Here is an 18,425-nt window from a genome sequence, read left to right as displayed (position 1 = left end):
TGTGGTGTCCAGGCAGTGTGTCTCTCTCCTCCTCCTCTTCTCTGTCCTATGGTGTACAGTGGGTCAGTATTAGTGGGCTACACCCAGGCTCACTCACTGCGAGTGTGATCTCAGCAGAGTCTCTGTACTCTTGGGACACTTGACTCACCTGTCTCTCTCTTTCTCTCCCTGTGCTGTCCCTCTCCTGCCCCCTCTCTCCCTCCTCGGACTCCAGCTGGAGGAGGTCCAATCACCACCTCCTGTGAGACAGAAGAAAAAGAAGGTGGGTAATGCTCTGATCCTCTCTTTACTCCTGTCCAGTGTCCAGTCAGTGTGTGTGTATGAACCCCTCTCTCTCTCAGTGCAGTGTTCATGTACTGGAGTGTCCAGTCAGTGTGTGTGTATGAACCCCTCTCTCTCTCAGTGCAGTGTTCATGTCCTGGAGTGTCCAGTCCGACTCTTAACGTGACTCTCCTGTCTCTGCTTCAGAAGTGCTGGTGCGTCTTTTTAAAGTCCCTGAGCTGCATGTCGGTGGAGACAGAAGATCAGGACGAGCCGATGGAGGCGGCGGAGACCGTGTGTCAGGAGAGGAAGAGCGAGGGAGAGGAGGAGCAGGCTGCCGGGAAGGACAAGAAGAAGAAGAGGAGGTGCAGGTGAGCAGACAGGGGGACGCCGCCCGGTCGTGTCTGTGATTCAAGGAGGAGTCTTCTCTTGCTGTTTGATGTCATGGTGATGTCCGTGTCTGTGTCCCTCACACCTGCAATAACAATATTCTTTCCAGGTTCCTTTCCTGGTTCTGTGCCAGCTAAGATCGGAGTCGCCTTCCCCACCAAGGACTGGACTGGACTGGACTGGACTGGAGCTGAGGGACACCAGACTGGACTGGACTGAAGCCAAGGGACCCCAGACTGTGCTGGACCGAAGCTGAGGGACCCCAGACTGCACTGGACCGGAGCTGAGAGACACCAGACTGGACTGGACTGGAGCTGAGGGACCCCAGACTGTGCTGGACCGAAGCTGAGGGACCCCAGTCTGTGCTGGACCGAAGCTGAGGGACCCCAGTCTGTGCTGGGCCAAAGCTGAGGGACCCCAGTCTGTGCTGGACCGAAGCTGAGGGACTCCAGACTGTGCTGGACCAAAGCTGAGGGGCCCCAGACTGGACTGGACTGGAGCTGAGGGGCCCCAGGCTGTGCTGGACCGAAGCTGAGGGACCCCAGACTGGACTGGACCAAAGCTAAGGGACCCCAGACTGTGCTGGACTGAAGCTGAGGGACCCCAGTCTGGGCTGCACTGGAGCTGAGGGACACCAGACTGGACTGGACTGGAGCTGAGGGACCCCAGTCTGGACCGAAGCTGAGGGACCCCAGTCTGTGCTGGGCCGAAGCTGAGGGACACCAGTCTGGACTGGAGCTGAGGGACACCAGACTGGACTGGACTGGAGCCAAGGGACCCCAGACTGTGCTGGACCGAAGCTGAGGGACCCCAGACTGCACTGGACCGGAGCTGAGGAACCCCAGACTGTGCTGGACCGAAGCTGAGGGACCCCAGTCTGTGCTGGACCGAAGCTGAGGGACCCCAGTCTGTGCTGGGCCAAAGCTGAGGGACCCCAGTCTGTGCTGGACCGAAGCTGAGGGACTCCAGACTGTGCTGGACCAAAGCTGAGGGGCCCCAGACTGGACTGGACTGGAGCTGAGGGGCCCCAGGCTGTGCTGGACCGAAGCTGAGGGACCCCAGACTGGACTGGACCAAAGCTAAGGGACCCCAGTCTGTGCTGGACCGAAGCTGAGGGACCCCAGTCTGGACTGCACTGGAGCTGAGGGACCCCAGTCTGGAATGAAGCTGAGGGACCCCAGTCTGTGCTGGGCCGAAGCTGAGGGACACCAGTCTGGACTGAAGCTGAGGGACCCCAGACTGTGCTGGACCGAAGCTGAGGGACCCCAGTCTGTGCTGGGCCGAAGCTGAGGGACCCCAGACTGTGCTGGACCGAAGCTGAGGGACCCCAGACTGGGCTGCACTGGAGCTGAGGGACACCAGACTGGACTGGACTGCACTGGAGCTGAGGGGCCCCATACTGGACTGGACCAGAGCTGAGGGGCCCCAGACTGGACTGGACCGGAGCTGAGGGACCCCAGACTGGACTGGACCGGAGCTGAGGGACCCCAGATCCCAGTCTGGACTGAAGCTGAGGGACCCCAGTCTGGACTGAAGCTGAGGGACCCCAGACTGGACTGTGGAAAACTTTCACATTATCTCCACCTGAGTCCTCAGATCGTCTGCATGACCTTGTATTATTAAGTATTATTTTAAGGTCCTGTGATGATCGTAAGATGGGGGGGGGTGTCCCTTGACATTAATCTGTATTGTAATTTTTGTTCTTTTGTTAAGCATCATTAAAATGTTTTTTAAAAAAAGCTTTTGGTTTTTTCCCTCCCCCCCCCGAAACGAACGAACAGGGTCTGTCTTTCTCTTTCATCCCGGAGAGTTTGTGGTTGATGGATTGAGGCTGAGAGCCCTCGTTGTCGGCGTGCCACCAGTTAGCGGGGCTAAAGCAGGGGGGGCATCGTGTCCAATACTCCTTGAAACGAGACAGATTTCAAGCCACCTCCGTCTGAAGAGAAGGAAGTTGACCACGAACTCCAGGGTGTCCTAGGAAGCTCTTTAGCCATCGTTTGCCCAGCAGCCATCTCACCCTGCAGCTCCCAGCTAGCAGCCCCCTCCCCACTGGAGCCCAGCAGGTAGAAGCCTGGTCAGTACCTGGAGGGGAGACTCCTGGGAAAAACTGAGGTTGCTGCTGGGAGAGGTGTGAGTGGGGCCAGCAGGGGGAACTCTCACCCTGTGGTCCATGTGGGTCCTAATGCCCCAGTATAGTGACGGGGGACACTGGACTGTAAACAGGCGCCGTCCTTCGGATAAGACGTCAAACCGAGGTCCTGACTCTCTGTGCTCATTAACAATCCCGGGGTGTTTCTGGAGAGGAGTAGGGGTGTTACCCCAGTGTCCTGGCCTGATTCCCCCCCTGGTCTTGACCCATCATGGCCTCCTTATCACCCCCCCTCTCTGAACTGGCTCCATCCCTCTGCTCTCCTCCCCACTGAGAGCTGCTGTGTGCTGAGCGGACTGGAGCATCATCCAGGTAGGGGCTGCACACTGGGGGGGCTGGAGGGGATCCCCCTGACCTGGGAAGAGCTCTGAGTGGAGAGTCCAGACTTATTAATTATTATTATTATTCGTGCTGCACTGGGCTTCAGTCCTGGTAGTGAGAGGGGGATCTGTGATCAGTACAGATACTTATGACTGTATAATAATACACGATAGAAATGGAAAACAGGGTAGCGCTGTAGTCTCTTCGAAACGTTTTGAACTGCCAGAAGAAGTTTTCACAACCCGGACTCGTGAAGGTACAGGTCTTCTCCCTTCGTCCGGAGTAAGGTGAGAGGTCACCCCCTCGGGGCGCAGTATCCCCGATGCACCCCCCCACCACCACCCAAAACGACACACACTTCTGTGACGATTGGGAGACCCCGGTTCGATCAGCCCCTGCGGTGTAGGAAACGACCCGCTGGAGAGAACACGCAGACTCCACACAGAAGGGTCACCTCGGCATTTATTCCAACAGCAAAACACCAGAGAGAAACGGGTCTCCGAAAGATGAGCGCACACCGGGAAAAACACGACGGGGTCATTACAAATGGGAATAGGAGTTCTTTTTTTCTTTTCCGGACGTCAGTTGTATCGTGTCCTGGTGATTTCTCCCTTTTCGAACGGAGTTTAATGTCGCGTTTCTACTTTATTAGAGAGAGGCACTGAACTTTGGGGAACGTGACATCCACCCAGTATTACTAGTAGGTTGATAAATATAAATGTTCTTTTTCCCCCCGTATGATACCTCGCGAAATATAACGATGGCCAACTCCTTAAGTCGAAATTTAAACCCTTCTCACGCTACAAGACAGTCCATCAACATCGCCGCGGCCCGAAGCGCGACCTTCGGTATGACGTTGGCGGAAGGGGGTAGGGTAAGTACGTCACAGCCGGGGGAAGCCCCTATCACGTGAGAGGGGTGCGGCGGGCGACGAGCCCCCGGGGGCGAAGAGAAGTTGATTTGCGTGGGGTGTGGAAACACGACACGACCGGGCAAACGAGCCGTTTTTTTTTTTGTTTTGTTTTTTCAGAACATCAGAACAACCGCAGAGATGACCATCGATCCACTCCGGACGTTTCCTTTTTTGTCCTTTTTGGCCTCCAAAATAAAAAAAAAACTGGGATCCATCGTGGCGTTGCCAAATTAAAACGTCAACCACTTTTCGGGCTTTCGTGCTGTCCATGATGAAACCGTCATGGTTGTGTAAGGATACGTTACGTCACAGACCGGCGGCGCTCGGACGTGAGGAGTGTCGTTACGTTTTTGAAACGGGCACGTCAGACAAGATCTCTGACAAGATCTCTGAAAAACCCAAACCTGTAAGATTCAATTTCAATTCAGTTTTTTTTATATAGCGCCTTTCACAACAAGAATGCCCCAAGGCCCCGAACAAAGGAGTTGTTCCACACCCCCGCCACCCTCTGTGTACAGTAGAGCCCCCTGTACTGACTGGAGGAGCTCACCCAGCTGTGTCTGGAGAGAAGCCGGGGTATCGGCTTCAACCACAGGGCTGGGCGGCTTGTCTCCACAGCCGAAGCGCTGTGTCTCTTTTCAGCTGGCGATAAACCTTTCCTCGATCCTTTGCGGACTTGTAAAACTGTTCCTGATCAGAATAAAAAACGCTCACGCTAATACACAAGCACCCGTGTCTCGCCAAAGCTGACAAACAGACGGACAAGCCGCACTGCACGTGTGAACAGGGGAATGAGCGAGCGAGCGGGGATAGGGCGCCTCCTGCGCTTAAAAGCTTACAGCACCTGGTATTCCCAGGCGGTTTCCCATCCAAGTACTAACCAGGCCCATCCCTGTTTAGCTTCCGAGATCAGACAAGATCAGGCGTGCTCAAGGGGGTGTGGCCGTAAGCGAGGGCAAGGCTCGCTGGCACCCTTCTTATTGAGAGGACAGCTCCGTCACCTCTTTTACGACGCTGCTTTTTTTCCCTTGCGTTTTTCTCTTCTTCCCACGTTCTCTCTCTTCACTGCCTTCGTCCCCGCTCTATTTCACTTCAGCCTTTCACTCTTGCTTCCTTCCAATGAGGACGGAGCTGCGGGAGAAAGGGCGCTATAGAGGATTGCTGTGGAGAGCTGCTGCTGTGCTTTGACATCTGAGCTCTGTGGAAAACGATCTCAATACAATTCTGAAAAACGCGACTCTCCGAACGCCAGCCGAACAAGTCTCCACAGCCGAAGCGCTGTGTCTCTTTTCAGCTGGCGATAAACCTTTCCTCGATCCTTTGCGGGCTTGTAAAACTGTTCATGATCAGAATAAAAAACGCTCACGCTAATACACAAGCACCCGTGTCTCGCCAAAGCTGACAAATAAACAGACGGACAAGCCGCACTGCACGTGTGAACAGGGGAATGAGCGAGCGAGCGGGGATAGGGCGCCTCCTGCGCTTAAAAGCTTACAGCACCTGGTATTCCCAGGCGGTCTCCCATCCAAGTACTAACCAGGCCCATCCCTGTTTAGCTTCCGAGATCAGACGAGATCAGGCGTGCTCAAGGGGGTGTGGCCATAAGCAAGAGCAAGGCTCGCTGGCACCCTTCTTATTGAGAGGACAGCTCCGTCACCTCTTTTACGACGCTGCTTTTTTTCCCTTGCGTTTTTCTCTTCTTCCCACGTTCTCTCTCTTCACTGCCTTCGTCCCCGCTCTATTTCACTTCAGCCTTTCACTCTTGCTTCTTTCCAATGAGGACGGAGCTGCGGGAGAAAGGGCGCTATAGAGGATCGCTGTGGAGAGCTGCTGCTGTGCTTTGACATCTGAGCTCTGTGGAAAACGATCTCAATACAATTCTGAAAAACGCGACTCCCCGAACGCCAGCCGAACAAGTCTTTAAGTGGAAATCTAATAAGTAAATTGATTCTTAAAATGTAGAGAGCTTTGCAAAGAAATATATTGGGGCTTTTAGATAATATATTTCAAGGATGTAATTGCTGTGCTACAGTACGTGCAGAATTTTAGAAAACAGTGCGTCAACAAAGTACACTGTTTAGGTTACTTTAGAAGACAATGTACCAAAACAATATATGCTGTCTGGGTCGTTAGAATTAGCTGAAAGTAACTGATAAGCTTTGAATAACATATCTAGTGCTTCTTCTTTCGCTTTTTGATGTAATCTGTTTTCTCTTAGGGAAAGTGGAAGTTTTAGAATGGACAAAGCGCTGAGCTTTTTTACAGCGCAACGTCTTATGAAAACCCTGTACTGCTTGTAACAAATTGAGTCTCTGGTTGCTCCCAATATTGAAATAAAGACCTTACTCAGGTGAGAACTCTCTCTTGTGGCTTCCTTGATAGTTATATTTCCATGACACCGGTTTTAATGTCTGTAGATTGTATCTTATTTTTATTTTTTGTTTTGTTTCATGTTCATATTATGTGTTTTCACCCAGTTGACTCCAGTTAATAACAGTTCACCCAGTTAATAGCCACTTTTTATGCGCGAAAAACGGGTGATCTTTCTATCTCGTGATCAGCTTAGTATCTTTCTGTAAGTATTTTTCTTCTTAATTAAACGTTTAAAATACATGAATTTCATAAAGACAACACACGTTTTGAACAGAAAAAAATCATATTCTGTTCTCTTCCTGGTATGTATAACAGATCAGCAGGTCTTATTTTCCCAATTGCTTTTTTCCACTGTATTTATCATAATGGCTAGCCAATGTCCTCTCTTAGCTAGGTAATGTTACTTGTGGATGTGCTTCTGCGTTGCGTAGAAGCACATGTATCCATAGAAAGTGTATTATACTACTATTTGAGCTACAGTACATAAAAATAATTATATCGTTATTAATTTCTTTAGGTACGTGATTCCATATTATATTCCCTATTAATCAAATTCTAAAAGTATGCTTTTGTTTACTCCGATAACGAGCACATTCACAGAAAATGTGAATATCTTATGACTTTTCACAAAGTATATAAAGTTAAGATGGTCAGAAGGAGCATGTAAAAACGTTTCCGAAACGTTGTAAAATCTTACTACATGTAAGACTTTGATGCTTAAAATGTTTAGGAAGAAAGTGGAATACTGGTGTGTATTTTTTCTTTAAACTACCAATACCAGCCATATACAGTTTACACTATATGTTTATGTTCCTAAATTAATATAGTTTATGGTGGTGTATCGTGGTTGTAGAGGTTTGATGGGTTTACTGAGACAATTATTAATTGTAGCAGAAATCACGAGGTTGTTCGTTGTGGCTTTTAGAAAATCAATCGTCAGAACAACTAACAACGCACACACACGGGTTCAATACACGAGATACATTTATTAACATAAATTGTGCACCAAACATATACTTGTCTGCCTGGATACGAGCGGCAGACCTTACTGTGAGGGTTATCAATATACAAGGTATATAATCTCGAAGAGATGCCAACACAAAGAGATACACAACAGAGAATATATGTCAATATATATCGTTCGGTTACCAAATCGCTAATCAGTGTTATTACCCACTGTTACTCTAAACTCGGAAGTAAATACATTACTCATGAATTAAATTGATAACAACTTGTGTTGAGGTACAATTGAATTCTCGAGACACAATGTAGAACATGGGGTTTACTTATCCACTGTGTATGGATTTGGAATCTCCCGGCACGAACACCAAACCAGCTGACAAGCTCTGTTGCAGCCTCTGTTCCAGCAGTTGTCCAATGGGCATTGTCCCGGCGTCCTCTGGCTACCAGTCTGAATCCATCAAGAAGACAGGAATTTTAATATCGCACTGCCGTCTTGTGTACAAAATATTTGTTCAGCTCTAACGTCTGTGTGCGTTGACAAGGCATCTCAAAAGGAGGTATTAAATAAGAAAATGATCCTTTCTGTTACCATTCCTGTGGTTGGAGCGTTGTTTCACCCTTTTACGTTCTACAATATTTACAGACAAGGTTTTATCACTGGAGTTGTACAGAACAAGTGTGCATCAGTCCATGAAAATCATCAGTACTGCTGTTTTTCTATGCATAGTTTAATCAAGAGCACTTAAAAGATGCAAAAGATGGATTGTGGTCTGTGAGCACCTGCACATCTTCGGAAGTTTCTATGTCGGGGGTGTAGCTTAGTGGTAGAGTGCTTGTCTTACATGTATGAGGTCCCAGGTTCAATCCCTAGCATCTTCAAGTGCTTTATGTTACTGTGCTCACATCGCAGTCTTCTGTCAAGTGAGAACTTTTTGCTCGTGTTCATAGAGAGCCAGGTTTACACAATTAAACTCGAAGTGCTACAGTGTTCTCTGCAGTTTTAGATGTACCTCCAAAGCATTTAGTTCTGTTAACTACCAAAGAATGTGAACTAATTTAAAGTCACATTCAGGAAATCCAGAGAACGTCTTCACACTTGTCGTGGCTGTTGCAGAAAAACCTCACCCGGGATTTCCTGAGAGATCATTCACCGAGCGAGTCCTCCCTCTGGATTCCGCACTGAGCTGAAAGCTGCGCGAATTCCTCACTGCGTGTCCTGTACTGTGTAGCACAGTGACAAGAATGCCTTGAGTTCTTTTCCGTATGTGAAGGAAAATGCAAAAGAGCATGAAAAGTATTGATGGAATAAAATATCCATGGTACAACTCGAGAAAGAACTGACGGACAAAACAATGCCATTTGATGATTACAAGAGAAACACAACCGTCCGAATATGGGCTTGGATCCTGAACGCTTGTGTTAAAAGACAAAGCAAAGGATATAACCTGTAAATGTCTTCATGTCTTACAGTTTATGAAATAACACAATTTCTTACTTTCTTGATAATTTCTTACTATTGATAGATGCTTTTTTTTAATTTGAACAGAATCACAATTACAGAAATTTGGGGTTAATCTGTTATTCACATATTCTAACGAAGAGAAACGTTAGTGTCTTCCGGTGTGTGAGCCCATTTCTCAAATAAGAAAAAAATAAGTTATATAAATTGAATTATTCTATTTTGTAGGCTTGCATAGTCTTATTCATATTTCAGTTAAACCTTTTCTTCTGTAGTAATTTCATTTGATATTGTATTAGTCCTGATTTACAATTTTTGGACATGGTTAATCTTAAATCATTTGTATTTAGTTTCAGTTTTGGAAAATCGTGCCCAGAAGCTACTAAAACTGGTAATGTTTGCATAATGTGTAATGCAATAGTAGCATTTTGGGTGGGAAAACAAAAGGTATTTCTTGGTATTAATCCTAACACTTCATAAGCGGTGTTCGAGGATTTCTCGCTTCAGATAAAGCTGTCACTACATCATAGATTTTTACTCAATCAATATCAGCAGTGTTATCGCTACCGAACGCTAAATATAGATCCTGGCAATACTAAGGAAGCAATCAATTTATACATTTTGATCATTGATATTGAGGAATAATATTATACAAATTGTGGTTTTCTGTTAATTGCCAATTTTATTGTAATTACATCTTCGTTTACAGATGTCTTGCATGTATCACAAGGTATAATAGTCGCCGTGTGTCCTCAGCTAAAATGTTTTAAAAAGTACAACAAAAGTACAATATGCTTAACAACATTTATGGTTATATCTATATTAAAATGAAGGTAAATATACCAAGATATTAAAAAACAATTGTACAGTCCTAATCTCATAATGCTTGTGAAGTTTTCCAATAAATCTGAACTGTAATTTTGAAATATTGCTGAGAATGGAAAGAGAATACAAAGATCAAAATCAACGAGTGAAAATACGAAAGTAGTTCATTAAACTGAGTTTCTTCCCTGAAATGATTTGATTTGCTTGCAAAGTACTGAGCAGCTTTGAAAGGATCGCGGGAATCAAATATACAGATGGGTTCAGAGTGTGCTTTCCAACTTTTGTTTGACATTTGTCTTTGATAGGGCAGAGTCGTCTTCACAATCTGGGTTACATAAACAGGAGTGACGTCAGTACAAAACAGCTTTCCTTCTTGGGGAACAACAGTTGTGTTCCATATTTCTAACTATTTTGGTTTCTGTGGTTATAGCTGTGACCTTGTGGCGCAAATGTAGCATGCCTGACTCCACATCAGAAGGCTGTGTGTTCAAATTATGTCGAGGTCTGCTTTTAGTTTTTCAGGTTCTGCTCGTCCTGAACACGGAATTCACACCATGTAGTTGAGTTCTATCTGTACACCACATAGATAATCTAAACAAAATAGAGCCCTACTGGACATACAGTTAGGATCTCACTCAGCGAATACCCTTGAACACAAGAGAGAAGGCACAGTTCACATCTGCGAAACATCACATCCGTCTTTAGAGACAGCTACATCAGAGAATGGAATCCCGGAAGTTTCAAATAACTTCTTTTAATACAGGTTCAAGCAAACCTGAAAGTTAGGGAGTTTCTGGACACTTTTGTTTTATTAAAAAGTGTCTGAAGCCTGAAAATGTAATTTGAAAAAAAAAACGCTATTGGACATTAGCAGGTACTTTTTGTAACGATTTGCTATTTCATGCTGGAAAACAGAGGAAACAGACCCAATGTTTGCTTTCAGGTGCGGTTCATTACATAATAGACATCTATTACTGAGGAGCTTGAATAAAATTTACACAAGCAAGGTAGAAGTCGAACCTACAATCTTATGATCTTAAATCAGATGTGTTATTTATTAAACTGCTGGTATTTCACATAACCTGAATTCCCCCATAGTGTGCTCAGCGTCGCTACTAGTAATATAACGCCCTGTCTAAAATTTCAAAGTGAGAAACATGTGTTTTCTGATTTTTTATGAGTTTTAAAATATAATCTCTTTAAATCAGACAAAGGGTTTATGTTTCGCACTGAAATTCCAATTGATTGAGAATTCAAAGAAAGACTGTTTTCTTCCACAACACCGTATATTTATCACATCCACCAGACTCTTCAACTTCTCCAGACCTTGCTGGGTGAGCATTTGCTCCTATAAATCAGGTCACGTATCATGTTAAATCACTTCTTCTCAACACAACATTTCCCGGTCCACGTTTTCTCTATGAAAAAAAGACATTTTTCCCTTGCACGATTTCTCATTTTTTATCAAAACGTACAGAAATAAAAAAGAAGAAGAAATAGTGTTGCAAAAGAACTCTGTTGCCCTTGGGAGATGTCAAACGCATTGGACATGAAAAATGCCAGATAAAAGCCAATTCTCTTAGTTTCTCGTTGTCGGGGCTGCTACTGTATGTAAAAGAGGCCATTTGCTCTGAGAGCAGGTTCAGCGCTTTCTGAATGCAGATGTCTCAGAGCGATGTGTCCAAGTGGCTGTAAAAGGGGTTGCATGTCATGTCACCGTAGCTTAGTTGTGTCACGACCACCAGGCAGTCAAGACCAAAGCGTAAGCGAGCTAATCAGACCCAGCAGCGGGTGATTATTAACAAACGCCGCCGCACAAGTTAAACCACCTGCGCACACTCATTGCGGTGCGCACTGCTATTTAAACCATCTTCACCTGCTTCCCACTGCTCGGTATTGAGTCTACTCCTTGAGAGCTCTACCTGGCGGTTTTCCCCGTACCTCATTTATTCTGGATTTTGGATTCCCCTTCTGCCTTTTCGACTTTGCACCTCGCCTCTCGACTCGGACTGTCTGCTACCGGTAAACTTCCTGGATTACGACTTGCCTTTCGCCTTTTGACTACGACCTTGCCTCTCGTTCTGGTTTGTTCGCCTGCCTCATCTATCACCCGTGCCTGCGTCTGCACAGGATCCGTGTATCTTCTCACCAGGGATTCCTAACAAGTTGGTTAAAGTGCCTCTTTATTAAACAAAAGAACTGCGGTTTGAATCCCAGCTGTGTATTTCTTCCTATCTTGTAGTACAGAACGTACCATTTTGGGCACTCACAAAGGGCTTGATTTCGTTAAATGCATGTGTTCATTTCCTTTCTGGAAAACTTGTTTTTGATTAAATTCACACAGCTTGCGAAACATGAAATTCAGTTCTTGGTTATCAGTGCAGAAGAAATATTACCGGCCGGCAAAAAGAACAGTAAGAGATTTTTTTTTTTGGGGATTCGAGAAAATTCTCCACCAGTAAGTGTCTGTGGCCCGATCGGTTAGTGCATTTGGTTGTTATCCAAAAGGTTGGTGGTTCAAGTCCAACCAGGGACGGGTTTCTTTTGTGATGTAAACATTGTTTTCGCATAGGTCGATTGGATTTTTGAGCTAAACCATAGCTATTTTAATATTTGTAGGAAATGCGACTGTTCAACATGTGTCAAAAATGTCCAATAATGCCCAACATCGCAACTCCCCAGAAAACCATATTCACCCAAGAAAAATGATCGTTGAATCGTCATTTATACTCCCGTCGCATCCTCTGCTGAAATATTTTAAAAATACAATGCAGATTTGTTTGAGAACTTGACAAGCATTGTTTTGTTAGCACTGTGCAGTTGGATTTTAATATTTTGACATTTACCTTAATTTTAAACTGTAAATACTGTACAATCTATTGTAATTGTGTTGTAATATTAAAATGTTAGCTGAGGATGCAAAGGGGTGAAAGGGAAAGGCCAGAGGGTACAGTAACAACAAGGTTAGGATTGGTGGAGGTGTTGATGGTTTTTCTCTGTAGAGGATGATTGAGTTTTTTATCCTTCTCTGAAGTGAGAAACTGGAAGAGTTGGGAGTTGAGAGATCTGATGAGGTTAGTTATAAAAGGAAGTTGATGTGGAGCTGTTAGCTGTAAGAATTCCTTAATGTCTTTGATGTTGTCATCAAAGATAAACTGCAGTCAGCAAAGCTAAAAAGAAATGTATCTTTGCATACTGCCCTGTCTTTCTAACACCTGAAGAAGGCTCCACGGCCAACACGTTGTTTCCTTTCTTCTCTTTTCAGCATGGAATAACCCTTTACTTGTTCCTTTGCAGCCTACGCATGCTGACGCAGCTACTCACCTGATATTTAACATTCCTATAATCACAAATATGAATGTCCACTGTGGGTATTTTTTCCATTATTATTTATTCTGTCATTGAAGCATATTTTATGTCATACCGAAGTGTCATAATCACTGAATTTTTTTTTTATTTAGAAAGTAAGAAAATGATAAATCACTATGAATTGCATTTAGCCTGTACTGATCTAGATTTTCTATATACTTTAACATGCCATGTTCACAATGTCACAACTGAAATGCAACAGTGAAGTGTTGTAATGTACATAGTGTTGGAACATTGAGATGTTTTGGTAATGAGGAAGGAGGGACATGCCATGTTCACAGGGTCATATTTAAAAAAAATGGCACAGTAAAATTTCCTAAAGCTCAGAATTTTGATAGTCTGTTCAATTGTCTCTCACACCTCAATGTCAGACTTTTTAGATATTTTTATAACCAGGGGGTAGGTTTATAGCAAGAAGCAGAAAGTGCCTGTGAACTTATGTTTTGCCTTTGTCTTATTTACTTATTGTGTTTGTGTTATTGTGAGTTTTGAAAATTGGTTTACAATTTTCTGAAATGTGTTTCACACAAAAATTCTATTTGGATATTCACTACTTACATATTCCCCTTTGCTGAGGATAAATACAGTAATCCATCCCGATTAGTACTTTTAAAAATTACTGTAAAGAGCCATCTACAGGTGAAAGGCGGCATAACATCACAGCAGCAGCATTTAAGGCAGAAGAAGCTGGCGAATAAGAAGCCAGATTCAGCTTCGTTAATGCAATACCATTGGGTGAGGTGGAAAAATATTTCTTGCTCTGAATCCTAACATTTGTATAGGAGGTGTTCTAGTACTTCTTGCCTCAGATAAAACTACCAATACACTTATTTCTACTCCATCAATAGCAGCAGTGTTATCGGTACTGAGTCCTAAATGTACTGTATATCTAGATATATCTATATCTATGCTCTCGCAGTCTCCTTCCTCACCGCTCCTGCTCGCTTGACACTCAGTCTCTATGCCTGGGCTCGTTGAATCTCTGTCCAAGTCTTTTGGATCTTAATGACTATATGACCAAAAAATAATTTCAGGTTTACAAATTTGACACCTACTCAATTCAGAGTGCACATGTTTCTTGTTACAGAGGGGAAAAAATGCACATGAAATTTCTCATGCTCACCTATAAGGCTCTGCATGGCTTGGCACCTCATTACCTGTCTGAACTATTATCGCCCTACTCCCCACCTCGCAACCTTCTCTCTTCTAATTCTGCTCTCCTAACTGTTCCCCAAGCCCATCTACATTCTGTGGGTGACAGGGCCTTCTCCTGTTATGCCCCAAGCCCTGGAACTCTCTCCCCAAGGATATCACAGAGTCACCTTCTCTAAACTACTTCAAATCCAGACTCAAAACCCTCTTCTTTAGAAAAGCCTTTACTGAACTGGTTCTATTCTTCACCCCTCTGCTTTTCTTAGTACCACCATCCACGGTCTCCTCTATATATTGTAATTGTGTTTTATCTTGTGTATTTTTATTTATTGTTGTTGTCATTCTGTAAAGAGCTTTGAGAAGCCACCATTTAAGGCTCTATCCGCATGTACCCCATGTATTAAGAAGACCCCCATATTAAAAAAAAATCATAAAAAAGAAAGAACACTTTCACAACCCAACACAAGGTTGTATAAGGTGAGGGGGGCTGTCTGGTGTGTAAAACACTTGGTTGTAGCATTGTGAATGTTGTGCTTCAAATGCTATTGAGTCATGAAGAGGACCTCCCTATCCCAGTGTATTGCATGTCTAAATGGTGCCGTATTGAAAAAATCATAAAAAAACTGAAAGAGGTTTCACAACCCAAAGCAAGGCTGGGAAAGGTCAGAGGACCTGCTTAGTGTGTAAAACACTTACTTGCAGCATTGTGGGTGCTGTGGTTTAAATGCTATTGGCTTGTGAACAGCATCCCCCTATCCTAGTGCACAGTGCCACATTCAATAAAACCATGAGAAAAAGAGATTCACAACCCAAAGCTCTCCCAGTCTTCTGTGTAAACAATCATGGACATCATGATTTGAACATCATGGGTGCTGTTTTTAAAAAGCTGTTGAGTTAAGAATAGGAATTTTCATGCAGAATGAAAACAGGAAATAAAGGGTTTCAGAAATAAAACAAAGCTTTATTCCCGTGCTGACAGTCTGGGTAATTGGAAACTGCTGTTCTGCTTCCTATGGTCATATATGGGTTTTTCGCATGAAACTCTATTGAGCAGTATTTCTGCGTTGTGAACGTATGTATGTATACAGCGGTCCCCCAGTGTTCCAGATGGTGCGTAATTGCGCATCAATCAAAACCCCGACTGTCAGAAAAGGATAATTAGCTCACTGATATGTTTATGGAGGGGTTGTGAAAATTTTCAAAGTCGTGGTCTTTAAAATGCATTTGGTTTGAAGGCGTTCTGTGTTATATGATATGTGATATGGCACAAGAATATTCGTGTGTGGAATAAAAAGACAAACTGAAGGCTGTGAGAACATTCACAATGTACTTTATACACAAAACAATTGTATATACAAAGCAATTGTTTCATAAAAACGCTACAGGCATGCCAAAATCGTTTTCGAACTTCAAGCTAACTTTACCCCGGTCAAAGTGATGAAGACACAGACATTTAATGAAAACGAATTTGATTCACTTAAGGCTCTGCTCTTTTGTTGTGATGTCATTTTAATTAATGTTAGCTGTGATTAGGTGTCGTTTTTGTCTCTTTTAACTTAAGAGTTAAAGAGTTTAAGAGTCTGCTCCTTTCTTCCTGGTATAGAAACAACATGTTCCATGTTTACAACCACCACTATAAATTATTTGTTCAGCTCTAACACCTGTCTGCGTTGACAAGGCATCTCAAAATGACATATTAAATTAGAACACGATCCTTCCGGTTACCATTCCTGTGGTTGGAGCGTTGTTTCACCCTTTTTCGTTCTTCTACAATATTTACAGACAGGGCTTTATCACTGGAGTTGTACAGAAGAAGTGTGCATCGGTCCATGAAAATCATCAGTACTGCTGTTGTCCTATGCATAGTTTAACCGAGAGCACTTAAAAGATGCAAAAAGCTTTCAAAGAAAACAGAATTAAAAGACAGCAGAGTAAGGCGGTAAAAAAGCACTCCCCCGTCGAGGAATTAACCACTGTCGCCCGTGTGACTGGATATAAAAATAACTGATTCGTTTTTGCCCAGTCTCTGGAAGCTTCAATGCGATTATTTTTCCTTCCTTATTTCTTCATTCCCATGAATTTACTCTGTAGTAGAGGAAACACGAAAGTGGGAAATTGCAGGCATTCTCCCTTAGCACACACTACTGGGGATGTAGCTCAGTGGTAGAGTGCATGCTTCGCATGTATGAGGTCCCGGGTTCAATCCCTGGCATCTCCATGTGCTTTATATTATTGTGCTCACATCGCAATCTTCTGTTGAGTGAGAACTCTTTGTCGGTGTTCATAGAGAGCCAGGTTTACACAATTAAGTTCAGTCACACACAAAGTGCTACAGTGTTGCTCTGCTGTTTTAAATGTACCTCCAAAGCATTTAGTTCTGTTAACTACCAAATGATTTGAACTAATTTAACGTCATATTCAGGAAATCCAGAGAACGTCTCCACACTTGTCGTGGCTGTTGAAGAAATCACCTGTTAAATCTCACCCGGGATTTCTTGAGAAATCATTCAGCGAGTGAGTCCTCCCTCTGGACTCCGCACTAAACTGAAAGCTGCGCGAATTCCTCACTGCGTGTCCTGTACTGTTAGGTGCTCTCGTGTAGATGTGGAGCACAGCCATAAGGACACTTTGAACTTTTTCCATATGTGAAGGAAAAGGCAAAAGAGCATGAATAGTATTAATCGTATAAAATATCCATGGTACAACTCGAGAAAGTACTGAAGGACTAAACAACAACTTTTGATGATTACAAGAGATTCAAGAAACACAACCGTCCGCACACGGGCTTGGATCCTGAACGCTTAAGTTAAGACCAAGCGAAGGATACGAACTGTAAACTCTCTTCACGTCTTACCGTTTGTGAAATAAAACAATTTCTTACTTTCTTAATAATTTCTTACTGCTGATAGACGATTTATTGCATTTTAACAAAATCACAATTACAAACATTTTGGGTTAAACTGTTATTCACACACTCTAACGAAGATAAACGTTAGTGTCTTCCGGTGTGTGAGCCCATTTCTAATAAGAATAAAAAATAAGTTATATAAATTGAATTGTTCTACTTTTTATACTTACATAGTCTTATTAATATTTCAGTTAAATATTTTCTTCTGTAGTAATACTAGTCTCGATTTACAATTTTTGGACATGGTAAATGTCCAAATAACTTGTGCATCTTAAATAACTTTGTTATTAGTTTCGGTTTTGGGAAAATCGCGCCCAGAAGCTACCAAAACTGGTAATGCAATAGCAGCCTTCTGGGTGGAAAACAAAAAGTATTTCTTGGTATGAATCCTAGCTCATTTATAGGCGGCATTCTAGGACTTCTCGCTTCAGAAATCCTGTCAACGCATCGTACGTTTCTACTCCATCAATATCAGGAGTGTTATCACTACCAAACGCTAAGAATAGATCCTGGCAATACAAGATCTTCGTTGGAAAATTGTTTATTTTATTTTTTTAAAATATTTTCAATACCATCCAAAAAGTCAAGTTTCAATTGTATGCAACTGATGAGATCTCTCTTCGATGGAAGTTATAAGTACATCTAAAACACGTTTCTTGTGGATCCAGAAGAGGATCATTATGAGGCTCAAAACATGCCTGTCTCTTCATTTTTTGAGGACGAATTGATTATTGAGGTGTAATCATTGGTTCAAAACCCAAATCATCTGCTATTGCTGCTGTTTCTTTGATAGTTTCTTCAAATCCTTCAACTGGTCTTCGATATCGAGGGATAATATCATACAAGTTGTGGTTTTCTTTTAATCACCAATTTTATTAAAATTTCACCTTCTTTTACTGATGTCTTGCATGTATCACAAGATATAACAGTCCCCTTGCGTCCTCAGGTAAAATGTTTTAAAAAGTACAACAAAAGTACAATATACTGAACAGCATTTATGGTTAAAATGAAAGTACATACCAAGATATTAAAATACAATTGTACAGATTTGTGAAGTTTTCCACCAAATCTGCAGTGTAATTTTGAAGTATTATAGCTGAGAATGCAAGGTGAGTATGAAGATCAAATTCAATGAGTGAAAATGATTTTCTTGGAAGTTGCCGATGTTGGTCATTATTTATCATTCCAGGTGATATCAAATGTTTACTTGTTGTAGCTTGTGCAAATGTGCAAAACACTCACATTTCTTTCAAATATGAAGATGTTTTACTGTATCTAGTGCTCTGTACTGGTCAATCTGGGTGCTATAAAATACCTATGGTTTGAGGTGCAGTATAAAGTA

At 43.2% G+C, this 18,425-nt stretch overlaps 2 non-coding genes and 1 pseudogene across 2 annotated transcripts; 1 reads left to right on the top strand and 2 right to left on the bottom strand.

Annotated features, from left to right (window-relative positions):
- Positions 1–4,866: 4,866 nt before the first annotated feature.
- LOC148666613 (5S ribosomal RNA) lies at positions 4,867–4,985 on the bottom strand (annotated as a pseudogene).
- Positions 4,986–5,522: 537 nt separating this feature from the next.
- Positions 5,523–5,641, bottom strand: LOC148666612 (5S ribosomal RNA). The gene has a single exon (XR_015938184.1). It is a non-coding gene; the product is annotated as a 5S ribosomal RNA (ribosomal RNA).
- Positions 5,642–16,321: 10,680 nt separating this feature from the next.
- trnaa-cgc (transfer RNA alanine (anticodon CGC)) lies at positions 16,322–16,393 on the top strand. The gene has a single exon. It is a non-coding gene; the product is annotated as a tRNA-Ala (tRNA).
- The last annotated feature ends 2,032 nt before the right edge of the window (positions 16,394–18,425 follow it).

The sequence above is a fragment of the Lepisosteus platostomus genome, chromosome 5 (genome assembly GCF_059453375.1).
Source record: "Lepisosteus platostomus isolate fLepPlt1 chromosome 5, fLepPlt1.hap1, whole genome shotgun sequence".
Taxonomy (NCBI): Eukaryota; Metazoa; Chordata; class Actinopteri; order Semionotiformes; family Lepisosteidae; genus Lepisosteus; species Lepisosteus platostomus.
Note: the sequence above shows the minus strand (reverse complement) of the source record. Positions and strands in the feature narration are given on the sequence as shown.